The sequence below is a fragment of the Myotis daubentonii genome, chromosome 5 (genome assembly GCF_963259705.1).
Source record: "Myotis daubentonii chromosome 5, mMyoDau2.1, whole genome shotgun sequence".
NCBI lineage: Eukaryota > Metazoa > Chordata > Mammalia > Chiroptera > Vespertilionidae > Myotis > Myotis daubentonii.
In genome coordinates, this window is record NC_081844.1 from 93,988,935 (window position 1) to 94,003,895 (window position 14,961).

Here is a 14,961-nt window from a genome sequence, read left to right on the forward strand (position 1 = left end):
GACTGTCGTATGGGTTTAGTCAGAAATGCAGGGAATGGTGCGCAGTGACGGAGCAGCAGGAAAGCCTTAGGGATAGGTGTGAGGCAATTTTCTCCAGATCCTCTTAATATTTAAAAATTGGGGTATAATTTTTATGGATCATAGTTTTACTTCAGTTGATTTTTGTTGAGACGGTTAGAGCTCACACATATCTGACTCTCCTCTCCTTCCAGGCACATGGAAGGGGATAGTCCCCAATTCTTGGCAGTAGGTGGGGCTGGTGACCGGGTCTAGCTCAATGGCTGTGAGCGGAATGACTTGGGTCACTTCTGGAGTGAAGGACCTAATTGCCAGTAGGAGACGCCCCTAGCGCTCCCTTCTGCGTGTTGGCTGAGGAGGCTGCGTGCTACAGAGGGTGCCCTGCAGGATGGGGCAGCCCCATCCACCTGGGCCTCAGCTTCTCCTGAGGACAGTGGCCCTGGAGAGCCACCTGTGCCGCGGTGGGCTTGGTGTGAGTGAGGAATAAATGTGTGCTGAGTCACAAAGATTTGGGGATTATATTTTTTAACTGAAGTGCAATCTCATGAATCCCAACTAGCAATACAGTGACATAATTGGATTCCAAAGCTAAGTTATTAGTCACTTCAGAAATACTTCGGAGAGTGTATTGTGAGCAAGGGAGTGTCCCCAAAAGGAGTCACTCACACACGTTGTGCCTTCCCACAATGCCAGGTTTACCAGGGGAGACCGCCCGAGTAAGCCATTAGAGTCGCGCATAGGTTACTCACAGAGAGGGGGAGCATACGGAGCAGAGCAAGTGCCCATGTGCAGTCCAGGCCACTGGCGGACAGGTGGGTGTTGGTCTCAAGCCAGGTAGCCACAGAGGCAGCACATGTCCTGTGGAGTGGAAGTCCCGTTGGGCTCTGAGTGTGACCCGGGTACAGCCAGGCTCGAACACTGAATGGTCAGAGCTCTGAGTTCTTATGGCCCACAAGGGGTGGAGGTCCCATGCATACAAGTGTCCAGACTTGTGGTTTTGGGGTTCTGGGCTCCTCCTAAGGGCATTCCCCTTACACCCCACTACCTCAGTCTTGAAATCGCATTTGACATAACTGTCATGGCTGAGTGTGACCCCCTATTGGATTGTCCAAGGTGTCTAAGAAGCCCGCTCCGCTCTGCTCTGCCCAGGTGTCTGCTCTGTGCGGGGCACTGTGGAGGGTGGAAGAGAGTGTACACTTCACCTCTGTTTGCAGAGTGTGTACAACCTGTGCTCATCTCTGCTGTCTGTTGAATAATGTGTGTTATTGAATATTAGAGACCTCCATGGGTAGGGTATACTCTTTAAAGGGATTTCGTCATGATGCTCACATATTAAAAACAGGACTAATGAACACCTATTGTTTTAGTCTCCCCAGCGCAACACACTCTTCCTCCTTTGGAAAACTTCCCTCCTGCCCCATGTGGTTCTGGTGGGATAGCCTACTACAGCCCCCCACCTCCCTCGCCACTGGAAAAGGCAAATAACTTCCCTGGATTTTTTTTTTCTAAATATATTTTATTGATTTTTTACAGAGAGGAAGGGAGAGAGAGAGCTAGAAACATCGATGAGAGAGAAACATCAATCAGCTGCCCAGGTACACGCCCTTGACCTGAATCAAACCCGGGACCCTTCAGTCCGCAGGCTGACACTCTATCCACTGAGCCAAACCGGTTTCGGCTTCCCTGGAATTTTTTGAATTGAAGGTGGAGGTGGTGGCTCCATCTTGCCCCTGTGTCAAGAGTGGTTGGATTTGATCCCAGAAGCAATGGCCCCGAGGAGCTGAGACAATGAGGACACTCACAGACCAGAGCCGAGATGAGATGAGATCCAGAGTGTTGAACGGAGGCTAATGCTGCCTGAACTTGGGATCCTGACTAGCCTGGGGCCAGCACCACCATGAGTCCTGGTGAGTCAGCTAGTGCATTCCCTCTCTTTCTCATTTAAGCTAATTTCAGCTGGTTTCTGTTTCTTCCAGTAGGAAGAATTTTCATTAATGTAACAAATATATTTGTTGACACAAATAACTAACCATGTGCTGATAGCCACTAACATGTATTGAGAATTTTCATACATAATCTCAGTCCTTATAAGGACTCTACCATGTTTGCATACTTACCATCCCTACGTTACAGAGGGAGAGAGTGAGGCTGGGCCGAGACAGATAACTTGCCCAGGTCACACAGTTTGTAAGTGTGAAGACGGGAATAAGACCCAGTCAGTTCACAGTCCCCAGTTCATAGTCTTTGCACTAGTCCACCTGGGCCTGAGTCTTAATATCGTGGTTTGTGGGAAGTGTATACTATGTTTTTGTTTCTCTACCTGAAATTATCTTCAAAAGATGACAAAATAATTTATGGCCATTTTGCAGAGACATGTACAGTGCCTTCTGCTTTGCAGATGTGAAATACAAATCCTTGTAATTTGCTTTTTCATTTTAAAAGTGTCTAGAAGAAACATTTGACTATTTGGTGTAATTCTAGACCTTGCTCACAAGTACTGAGTTTGAGAAGGTGAGACGTTGTGATAATAAAAATGATGAATTAATATAAGGAATGAAATGATGTTTTCATCATAAATCTCTCATTGTTTTCTCTGCTGTAATGGCCCATATCGCCCATGCTTTTTATTTTATTGCTTTCCCTCCTTTGGATTGCCAGGTCAGCTTAGAGAAACCCACAGGTCTTTCTGGTAAACTGGCCATCCACCTGCCAAGTGGGTTTTAAGACTCTGCCACAGATGAACTTGGCCGTCTGCCCGCTCCAATGGGGTGTGAAGCAGAAGGGAGGGTTAGGAGGTAGCTATTGGCTCGCGCACCATCAACCTAGGGCCTGAGGCTGAGAGCAGGGCTGTCCTTATGTGGATGTCATCCTGGGAGCAAGAGCCAGCGACCCCTGCGGAGAAGCAAGAGCTCTTGAAGGTCCATTTGAAATCTCTGTGCTACCAGTTTGAAGGCTTGTGACACCTGTACCTGGCTCCTCCTAACTGATTTTATTTTGTACTCGTATGGGGAGCATCGTTCCCTGTAGGTGCAAACACCTTGAATCTCAGCCTTTGGCCTCACTGTTCATGTGAGTTCCCGCAGGTGACTCATCTCACCAGTGGAGGTGAGAGAAGTACCCACTGTAGAGGGTTGTTTGAAGGATTAACTGAACTAGCTCATGTCAAGCACTTGGTTCACACTCATGCTCATAGTCGGGGAGGAAGCTGTGTGGGGGCTGACATTTGCAGGTACAACAGAGCAGCCAGATGATCCTGGATAAGTCATACGTTCCTTTTTGTCCTTGAATGGGGTCACCTGAGAAAGTCCCTTAAGCATGTCTGGCAGATCAGAGGTGTTTCATAAATGGTACTCCCCTCCTGCTCCCCACTCCGGGTCTCAGTTTTCCCATCTGTAAAGTGAAGGTGGTTGGGGCCCTTTCTGTCTTTAACTGCTGAAGTATTCCAGTCACATATCAGAGGTCCTGCTAAAAAAGGGTCTCTTTTGTGGGCTGGTTAGGTGGACCAGTGCCTCAGGGTGAACAGGGCTCCCTCAGTGTTAAGGATCATTACCCAAGAGAGTTGCCATCCACTGTCACCCAGGGCAGAGGGCAGGGTTCCGAGGGAGCGGGTGTGGGGAGGGGGCCGCATGGAGAGGGGGCAGTGCCGGTTGGCTCCAGTCCATCTGTGCCACTAATTAGCTTGGACCTTGCTGTCTCCCAGCCTTCAGCCCCTCCAGCTGGAAAACACAAGGGGCCCCTTTGAGGATTCTAAGAAGTGGAGGGTATAGGCATTGAGGCGAGGGGTCTGGGAAATGTAGGAGACAATGGGGTTAGGCATGGAGGAGTGCCTCAAACGCCGTCTATCTCATGGCCCTTTATTCCGGAAGATGGACAGTGCCAATGCCATCATCCCAATTCTACAGGAGGGGGAGGTGAGAGAGATTCAATGCCTGGTAAGGTGCCACAGTGAGTCAGCAGTAGGATTGGGTCTTAAATCCAGGTTTGCTGACTCCCAATCCAGCGCTCTTTCTCCAGAAGACTGGGTTAAGTCATAGGGTGGCTGGATACTGACACCAGTTCTACCAAAAATGGGGCCTGATGCCCTACCCAGTTTGGCTCAGTGGATAGAATGTCAACCTGTGGACCAAATGGTCCTAGGTTCGATTCCGGTCAAGGGCACGTGCCTTGGTTGCAGGCTCTTCCCCAGCCAGGACCCTGTTCAGGGCTCATGTGGGAGGCAACCAACTGATGTGTTTCTCTCACATCTATGTTTCTCTCTGTCTTTCCCTCTCTAAAAACCAATGGAAAAATATTCTCAGTTGAGGATTAACAAAAAAAGAAAAGAAAAAAAGAAAAAGAAAAAAGGAAAAAGAAAAATGGGGCCTTATAAGTTGGGAACAACTTGTTGGCCTGGCCAAGCCTCAGTGTTCCCATCTGGAAAATGGTAGGTTTTCATGACATTGCCTTGAAAATCCTTCTTAGCTCTGAAGTCTAGAACCATCTCTCTGCCCATCAGACTCACCTCCGCTGCCTCCTAAAGAGTAACGCTGAATGTGACCAAGTCTCCTCATCAGCGCCCCGTATGCCTACCACTCTCTTGGAGACAGTGTGTGAACATTGCTTTTATTGCTGGATAGGGAAGTTGGTAATAAAAGCCGCCTCCTTGGGTGCCCTAATTCCACTTTAGGAAGAATGAACATATTGTTTTAATTAATCATATGAAAGCAAAATTAGCATGATTGTGTGAAAGGTGTTGTAAATCATCCCGATCCACATCATTGAGCAAAGAGCATTCAGTTATTCCGGCGTTGTTAAAGATTTTATCTACCCAAGTGAAAATTCAATTAGTACTAGCTTCAGCTTCTATAAAACTGAGGATTTTCCACTGTGGGAAAGGACTCTGTGTGTGTGTGAATACCACCTTGTGCCACTTTGATAAATTACTGTAATTAACAGTATCCTACGCAAGCTAAACAAAATTTACTGAACTGTTGTTGTAGAAAAGGGATATCTTCTCTTCTCTTGTTTGGGAGATTACTTTAATCTATACATGATATTGCCTCAAATAGCATTCTTTTTATGCTGAGGTTTGAAAATATCTACAGAGTTCTAGCTGGCACCAGTAAGACGCAGTGGGTTTTCATCATACCCCACCTTTTCCCTTCCGGGTGTAGAGACATCAGCTACGGGCTTCACTATGATTCAATTAAATGCGCTATGTTTAATTAGGTAGCTGGGGAAACCCTGCAAGCAGAACCAACCTGGAACATCCTGATAGCTTAGCCAAAGGGCTGAGTTATTTAGGGGAGGGGCGGGGAGGGGATGATGGAGAGGCAAGGAGAAGGAGGCAAAGCAGACTTTTGCTCCCAGAGCTCTGGCACAGGCTCCTGCTTTGGCGATGTGCTTGCTCCTCCTTGTCTTGCATCCCTGGCTGTGGCGGCCTCTTTTCTCCCACCCAAATCTTACCTGTACGCCAAGGCCCACCCCACCAAAGGTCGTGCTCTAAGTCTAGGCCAGTGGTCGGCAAACTGCGGCTCGCGAGCCACATGCGGCTCTTTGGCCCGTTGAGTGTGGCTCTTCCTAAGCCTTAGGAGTACCCTAATTAAGTTAATAACAATGTACCTACCTATATAGTTGAAGTTTAAAAAATTTGGCTCTCAAAAGAAATTTCAGTCATTGTACTGTTGATATTTGGCTCTGTTGACTAATGAGTTTGCCGACCACTGGTCTAGGCCCATCCCTTCTTTCTTTCAGAAGCCTTCCAAAGAGATCTCTGTGTGTGTTTTGCTTGTAAATGTTGCTGGGCATGCCAAGTTCTCGCCCCTGATTTATCAGCACATCTCTTTATGGGTTCTCTGACCTTTTCTCCTATGCCCTCCACAGGGTTTAATTCTCAATGAGGAAACTCCACAAAAATTGGCAGGATTTCCGCTGGAATGGTCCAGCTTTCATCCTGATCTTTATCATAGCAACTGCCCAACTCTTGACTCTTTGTGGGCAGAACTCTGGGAACAAGGCCACTCAGAACCAGAGCTTGTCTAGTGTGTTGTGGTCATTTCTGAAGTTTTCAAGTGATTTCTAGTAGCACTACTGCTGCTATAATGAACTAACAATGACTGAATGTGTGCTGTGTCCTAAGCCTGTTGGAAAGAGCTTTGTATGTGCGCACAGTCCCACCCTGCTTCATGACAGGGATTCGCCCTGAGAAATTCATCCTTAAGCGACTTTGTGGTTGTGCAAACATCACCGAGTGTGCACACCTAGGCTATATGGCACATCACCATTGTGTATGCGGGTCTGTGTTGACTGAAATGTTATGCGGGGCACCACTGTATTATCTTATGTATCCTCACTGGGATATCCTAGGACAGTGATGGGGAACCTATGACACGCGTGTCAGAGGTGACACGCGAACTCATTTTTTTGGTTGATTTTTCTTTGTTAAGTGGCATTTAAATATATAAAATAAATATCAAAAATATACATCTTTGTTTTACTATGGTTGCAAATATCAAAAAATTTCTATATGTGACACGGCACCAGAGCTAAGTTAGGGTTTTGCAAAATGCTGACACGCTGAGCTCAAAATGTCCGCCATCACTGTCCTAGGAGATGGGTGTTCTTATTCCCAATTTATAAAAACTGAGGGTCAGAGAGGTAAATAAACTTGCTCAGGGCCATGTAGCGGGAAAGAATGAGAACCAATATTGGAAGCCATGTTCTGTCTGTCACCAAAGGCCATGCTCTTAGCCGCTGCACAGAGCTGCTTCCCATGCTAGTTGTTGGGAGAATCCGGAGGTATCCAATGAGTTACCCGCCCGCCTTCTGGCTCACCTGTGCTGTAGGGTACTTTCCTGTTCAGGAGGGAAAGTCCTGTCAGTGAGTGACTGGGACCTGAGTGTGACCCTCAGGATGTTCATGGAGGTGCATCACACCCTGATGTCATCTGTCACCTGAGTCTCAATGGGGAAAAGCTTGAGAACTTTTGCACCAGGCTGTCAGGCTTCCTGATCAGGCCACTTGGGTACCCTGATGGGTTAGCCTTCATACCTCTGTGTAGTTCAAAGAATCCATCTCTAAGGGCCTGGCTAAGTGAATTCATGGAACGTAATTCTTCCCAGGAACAGAATTCTCTGCTGTAGATATCACCACCTTTGCTGATACATCACTAGTGTGCAAGGGAAGAATGAAGACAGTAATCTATCCAAGTCAGTTTGTGTCCTGTAACATGTGTATGGTAACCAAGGACCTCACAAGGGCAATGTTGAAGGTCGAATGAGACTGAGTATGTGAAATGGCTTAAAAAAGGAAAATATTGTGCCCATGTGAGTTGCTGCTGTGAGAAATTTTGGCTAATGTAGTGGCTATTGGTATAATTCTTGGCCAGGCAACAGGCATTTTCTTTTCTTTTTAAAAAAATCTTTTTATTTCAGAGAGGAAGAGAGAGGGAGAAAGAGCGAGAACATCAATGATGAGAGGGAATCATTGATTGGCTGCTTCCAGCCCTCCTCCCCCCTACCCCCCGGGGATTGAGCCCACAACCCGGGCATATGCCCTGACTAGGAATGCAACCATGACCTCCTGGTTCATAGGTCGACGCTCAACCACTGAGCTATGCCGAGGGAGGGGGGCAGACATTTTCTTTCCTAATCAGTAGCCACACCTGACTTCCCCTCTGGGGAACCATCTTACTTCAGGTGTTTTGGGTGTGGCCCACTCCTGATGGCCAAGTTTACAGGGTCCAAAAGGTCTTGCTGCACCCTGCTCCCCACTCACCATGCCCCAGCTGGCTCTAGAAATGCATTAAAAAAGAAGCTTATTCCACATACACCAGGGAGCAGATGTCTGACTCCCTTTTGGGGCATATCAACAGCATGCCTAGTTTAGTGATGAAAAGCAAACTGTAATCGTTGGACAAGCAGCATTAAGGCAACAGAAGCAGAAATGAATGAGGAAGAAACCAAAAAACACCCCCAGTCCCACCACCCTAGCAAGTCATTCAACTGTTTCTAAAAGTTTCTGTTACTTTAAGTTTCTGACCCAGAGAGGTTAAACAACATCTCCCAAGTTCCACCCCAAATCAGCACGCGGACAGGAAGGGAGACCGGGGTCTGCACTGCACCTTTGCTCTCTTGGCTGTTTTCCTGCAAGCTTCTCCCGATGAAGGTTTGGATGCTTTCTTGGTCTCCGTCCAGAAGGTTCCCACTTACACACTAGGCAGTGTCCTTCCATAGCAACTGGCTGTGTGGAGGAGACTGTAAGGTGTGTGTGTGGGGGGGGGGGGGGAGGAGAGAGTTGAGTAACCCCGTCTTTATTAAAACTACAGGGGTTATTACCTGGTGGTTCTTTCAGATGGCTAACGCGGCAGAATCAGGCTGGGAACCCAGTAGGATTTCTCATCTGTCAACACAACACAGCCCAGCCCTGAGGGGCAGCCCTGAGGGCAGAGGCTTTTAAAGGGAAGGAAAGAAGGCGGCAGAACTGAAGGGCAAGAGGAGGTTGCCTGTTTGCAGCAGAACAAAATGAACTTCAGGCTTTATTTCAGGATTGCCAGGGAAATACAAACTCTCAGGGTGAGAACGGGTTTTAGAGTTCGCTCTGTGATGACCTGTGTCCTGGGATGACGACCAAACCTGTCCCAGTGACTCCGCCGCTGGTAGCCACTGCCTCTGGAGGCAGCTCACTCCAACAGCCACTCATGGGGTCAACAAATATGAATGAAGCACCAAATAGCACTGGACCAGGTGCTGGGTGCGGGGAGAGGCCTGAAATTGGCTTGGCCCTGCCTCGGTGGCACCTACAGAGGTTGCAGACACTAAATTCAACGCATGGGTAAAATAATCATAACTTACCATGTCTGTTATGAGCTAAATTGTCTTCCCCTAAATTTACACATTGAAGTCCCAACCCCTAGTCTGTCCGAATGTGACCTTATTTGCAGAGGCAATCAAGTTAAATGAGGTCATTAGTGTGGGCCCTAGTCCAATAGGACTGGTGTCCTTAGAAAAAGGGGACATTTGGACGCAGACACGCATAGAAGGAAGATGATGTGAAGAGACACAGGGAGGAACCAGCCCTGCTGATGCCTTGACCTCAGAATCTGACCCCCAGAACCGTGAGACAATGCATTCCTGTTGTTCCAGGCACGAAGTTTGTTGTGGCTGCCCTACCTAACGAACACAATGTCATAAAAGACAAAAGTGCTGTGAGAGACGATAATGGGATTGAGGGATGGAAATGGAGTTTAGATTTGGGGGTTCCCTGTGGCCTCCGTTAAGAAGTGACATTTGATCTGAAGCCTCAGGTGTCCCTGTTGCCTCTCTCATCCCCTCGCTTACTCAACCCCCTCTTGCTCCCTTCGCTCCAGCACATTGGCCTCCGCGCTGTTCTTTGAACAAACCAGAGATGCTCCCACCACAGGAACTTCAGCTGTTCCCTCTGCCTGGAACACTCTCCCTCAGATACTCTCTAAGTTCCTTTCCTCCCTCAAGTATCGGCTTCTCCATGAGGTTAAATGCCAGGGTGCCAATCACTATGGGCACCCAACCTCAAATGGCTACTTGCCTGGTACACCCCCACCTTGGCCCCAGAACACCCAATCCTCCTTCCTTTGCCATCCTTTCTTTATAATCTTCAGCACTTATCACCTAACATACTACATTAGTGACTCATTTATTATGTTCATTGTTCATAGTGTTTATCTTTGGGTAGAATTTAGGTCCATGAGGGCAGGGATTTTTGTCTGTTTTGTTCACTGCTGTATCCCAAGAACCCAGAACAGAGCCTGGCATGGCGTGGCATGGAGCATACATAGCTGTGGAATGAGTATATGAGCAAGGCCTGTAAGGTGTCAGGAGGAGTGTCTGAGGCAGAGGCATCCACATGCCTATGGTCCAAAGGCAAGAAAGAGTTCATGGAACAGAAGGGAGAGTGGGGAGCCCATGGAGAATGATGGGAAATGTGGTTGGAGGGTGGACAGGAGCCAGATCTTTGGGCATTTATGATTGTTAGGCATGCTTTTCCTTACTGTGGGTTATGAGCAGTCTCTTTAGAGTTACTACTCCTGGTCTCAGTTACCTGCCTTGGACTATCATCAACCAATCTTTTAACTTGTGGTTGAATATCATGATTACTCTCCACCTCCGAATTTTCTCCAGGCCAATGGTTCCAGTTGCTTTGGCAAGGGTGCCTTTTAAAACGAGAACCTTAATAAATACAAGTTTGTTTCTTACTCATATCAAGTTTAATTAAGTGTTTTTGATTGGTGAGAAGCTTGTCTCTAAGCAGTAATTCAGAGACCAGGCTCCTTCCATCCTGAGGCTCTGCCTGCATCATCAGACGGTTTCCATGGCCCCCGAGGAGGGGAAAGAGCGTGAGGATTGCGCATGGGCAGTTCCAGGGCCCGAGTCTGGAGGTCTGTTCCATCACTTCCACCCACGTCCCATTGGCTAGAACTCAGTTTATGGCCACACTGACCTGCGAGGACGACTGGAAACCGTGGTCTCGCTGTGTCCTGCGGAAGAGGAACCAGCTGTCTCTGACAAATGTGTTTGTTGGTCCAGCCTCATCCTTTCTGGCCTGATTTCTTCCCAACAAGGGTGGCTTTTGAGTTTTCCCATCATCTCGTCATTCCCCTCTGCTTTGTCACTGTTCCTCTGAAAATGTCATTTCTGGAACTGAGCGGTCTGAGCTGGGCAGAATGTAGGTGAGGCTGTTGGAACTCAGCACTCCGCTCTCAGCCCTCAGGACCTGGGTGGAGTCAGTGGTCCCTCCCTTCTCTATTTCTTCTGCCCTCTGGCTGCTCAGAGGAAGCTTCTCGGGGAGGGACATCTCCCTTTCCCGCCACCCCCCACCACCCCACACATTTAAGGTGATGTATTGAGGTGCTTACAGCCTGGGCTTCAGAATCTGATAGAACTGGGCTGGAGTCTGCCCCCTTTCCTTACCAGCTGTGCAACCGTGAGCAAAGACCTTAAACTTTTTTTTAAAAAAATATATTTTATTGATTTCTTACAGAGAGGAAGGGAGAGGGATAGAGAGTTAGAAACGTTGATGAGAGAGGCTGCCTCCTGAACACTCCCCACTGGGTATGTGCCCACAACCAAGGTACATGCCCTTGACCGGAATCGAACCTGGGGCCCTTGAGTCTGCAGGCCGACGCTCTATCTGCTGAGCCAAACCAGTCAGGGCTATCTTAAACTTTTAAACCACAGTTTCCTCCCCTGTAAAATGGAGATGATGACGGTGACGATGATGGTGATGATACAGGATTTCTGTGCAGTCATTGAGATAATTGGCTTACATTGTTTAGCATCGAGCCTGGCATATGGTAAATGCTCAGTGGGTGGCGGTTAATAATGATGACAACAATGAACAACTTGGTCCTCCAGCCAAACAGACCTACCCAATGTGTTGCAAATAGTTCTCATTTCCTTCCTCTCTGTGTGTGTCCCCAGGTTCCCATCACCCATGTGTCCTTCCCTCTCCTCTCTGTCAATCCAGCTCCTCCTCGGATCCCCGCCCAGCTGGACTGTCTATCTTCCTAGCTCAGAACGGCGCTGCTGCCCTGCCTTGTCCCTGTTGAGAAATGAACAAGAGTAGACACTGAAGAGTCAGGCGGAAATAGATGGCACAGGCTCTGCCTGATCCCCTTTCTGCTCCCACCTACAAGCTGCTGGAAATGTTTTATTCACGAGGCTGAGCCCAGGCTCCCCAGCCTGGCTCCACGGCAGACCCAGGACTCCCTCCGATTTCCGAGCGCACAGCCAGCACAGACAATTTTACGGTCTGACAGGCTGTTGCAGATTATATTTGGCGAGTCATTTTCTGTTTGCCAAAACTAATTAGAGATGGATAAATTTAAGTGGTTGTGGAAGCCAACAATAAAACATTATGTCCTCATTAGCTGAAATAATACTGTCGCTTCCCCTCTCGTACGAAAGATCTCGACTCAGAAAATGAGGCTCCGGCTGCGTGGGGCCCCGGGGCTGATGCCCCCTGCCCCTGTCTGCTCCTGTGAGCCAACTGTGCCCGTCCCTTCTCAAGTCCATGTCCAGTGACATCATCGCGGGGCCTTGGAATTGGTCCTGGTGGGAGTATTTACTCCTTGGAAATTGGTTGTTAAACATTCATCAGCCCACCACTGCTCTGGCTGGTGTGGAGGGACCAGGCCCAGCTCGCCTTGAGGCTAACACACATGACCCAGGAAGTGCCAGGCATTATTTTGATTAATAAAGTATCTTTGTGGGTAGCATTTCTCCTCTCGGGCCCCGAGGCTTGTGTGAATGTCTGACAGAGCTCTTTGTTTCAGGGGAAGAGAGGGACATGGGAGGAGAGGCCAGGGATGGTGGTTTCCATAGCAATCCGGGCAGGCAGTGGGGCTGGGGAGGCATTTAAAAGCAGCGTTTCTCCGACTGCGAGGAGCAGGTGAATCACCTGGGCATCCTGCTAAAAAGCCGAGTCTGATTCCGTAGGTGTGAGATGGGGCCTGAGATTCTTCACGCCTAACGAGCTCCCCGGTGTCCTCAGCGCTGCCACGCACCGTTCCGCGGGTAACAGTCGACCATGGACAGAGGACTCTGAAACGCTGAGACTCATTAATGTCAAATCCACCCAAACCCAAGGACTGGTGCTTCTGTGGCCCCAGCCTCGGCTCCAGCTCAGAGGGAGAGCGTGTCTTTCCCGGGAAGCACTGTGCAGGGTTGGATTGAAATCTCATCTCTACCAAATCGGAGGCCTTCGGCAAATTGCTAACCTTCCCCGAGTCTCAGTTTTCCAAGCTATGAAATGGGGCTACTGCGTCAGGGGCGGGTTGTGAGGATTAGAGGGAGGAAGCAGAAGCACTCGCGGCAGTGGGTGCTCCGCAGTCGCCAGCTGCGCTCCTCTCCCCGGCCTCCTGATTGGTCCCAAGTGCCAGGTCAAACAACCTTTTTAGCAAACCACCTTTTTACCCCAGACTACCATTTCCTGAAATTATGAAAGTAAAAAGTTGCTTTTGGATAATTGCTAATGATTTTTCAAAGTTATAAAAAGAAAAGAAAGATGCCCACGTTCCCCCCTGCCCGGCGATTACACAGGTGACATTTTGGTATATTTCCTGCCAGACCTCTCATGTGTATTTTATTTTACAAGAGAAATAGAAGATTATATTCAATCTATTGTTTCTTAAATTGCTTTTTAATTTAAAAATACACCATGGGTAGGTTTGCCTGTCTGTAGGCTGCGGTGACATTATTATTCTAGTGGCTGGACATTTAAAGCAGCCTTCTAAAGCTGTGACTGGAGACAAAATCCACCTGCTGGATTCAGTTCACCTTTTAGGAAGGGATGCGCCAGGCTGTGGGGAGCAGTCTTCTGGAGACTTCCACTTGGTTTCCACAATGCCTGGGTCTCCCAACACCTCCACGTGACCTAGCACGAAGAAGGTCAAAGGTCACAATGTCCTGGACTTCAGGAAGCCGCATCTGAATCCAGAGAGCAAACAGGAGCTCACTCTGGGGAGAACCCAAAGTAAGGTTCCGATCCAAGGACACTCGGAGGACAGAGGACAGCCAGGGAATCCGTGTTTGTGGACCTGCAGATTGAGTCACAGAATGGAAACTACTGAGAGAGGGGGAAGCCCCAGGAGGCGGGAGATAATGAACTCAGCTCTTTTCCCAGCAGGAACCCCAAATGCTATTGCTAGTCTCCTTGAGAATGACTGTTCATGACCCTTTAATGCTGGAAGCGACTGTGGAGAGGAGGGCAGTCATTCCTTCCTGAGTATTTACTGAGCTCCCACTATGCGCCTTACACTTTCCTAGATCCTGAATGTTATGATAAACAGGCTACACAAGATCCCAGCTCTCACTGATGGTGTATTAAAGTCGAGGAGGCAGCCTATGCTTAATCAAAAACTAGGATAACTCTAGCTGGCAGTATATGAAAGGAAGGAAATGAAACAGGGTGATGGGGCTACTTAGGCAGGGTAATCAGGGTAGGCTTCTCTGAGGAGGCGGCATTGCAGCTGAGCTATGTGAGGATTCCTTTTGAATCACAGTCTGCCCCTCCTGGAACTACCTGTTTGGAGACTTCTCCTTCTGCCAGGGGCATACTCACATGTTCCAAAGTGTGGGTGTGCCCTTTAGAACCTTAGTCTTTCCCAGACAAGTGTCCCCATTTTTTTTTGGCTGTTGCTCATGTGACCCAATTTAGCTCTGCTCAGAATTCCACTCAATCAATTCTGGATAGTCATATATAATGTGTATCATAGAACGAAACACTGTGTGCTACCAGCACGAAAGGACTATATTAGGTCCTTTGTACTGGATGCTGCATTCTTATTCATTCGGCCAAAGTAGCATGACCTTTTTTTCATTTTTCTTTTTTCTATCAGGCACATCACATTGTTTTCTTAATTGAGCTTGCAGTCAAATAAATCACCCAAGTCTTTTATTCATCTTGTAACTTATGCCATGGAACTTTGGCAAGTAAATGCAGAGGCTTACATTTATTTGTATGAAATTCAATTTCCTTAGTTCTGACCTAAATCTTCAAGCCAGTCTGGATATTTTTGTTTCTGGTTCTGTCGATATCTTTTCATTCCTTCTGCAACTTACCAGGGAGGCTAAGCGAGCAGCCGGGTGAGAGATGATGGCGTTTGGTGTGTGGTGGTAGGAATGGGAACAGAAAGACAGGGGTGGATTCAGGGTGTATTTGGAGGTTGGGCTGATGGATTGAGGTAGTGCCGGGGTCCAACCCCAGCGGGTCCAGGGGTCCCCAAAGGTGTGGACGGAGTCGGCGAAGAAGGAATGACACAGGGACTTCTCCAGCCAGGTTTGGTCGCCATGTTCTAGTCAGGTTCTCTTGCCAATTTCTGTAGTCAGGTTCAGTCCAGGATCTATTGCCATGTTCTCTCCAGCGAAGTTCTTCTGTCTCCAGGCTCCCTGTAGGTTCTGTCTTCTGAATTCTGTCTCATGAGTTCTG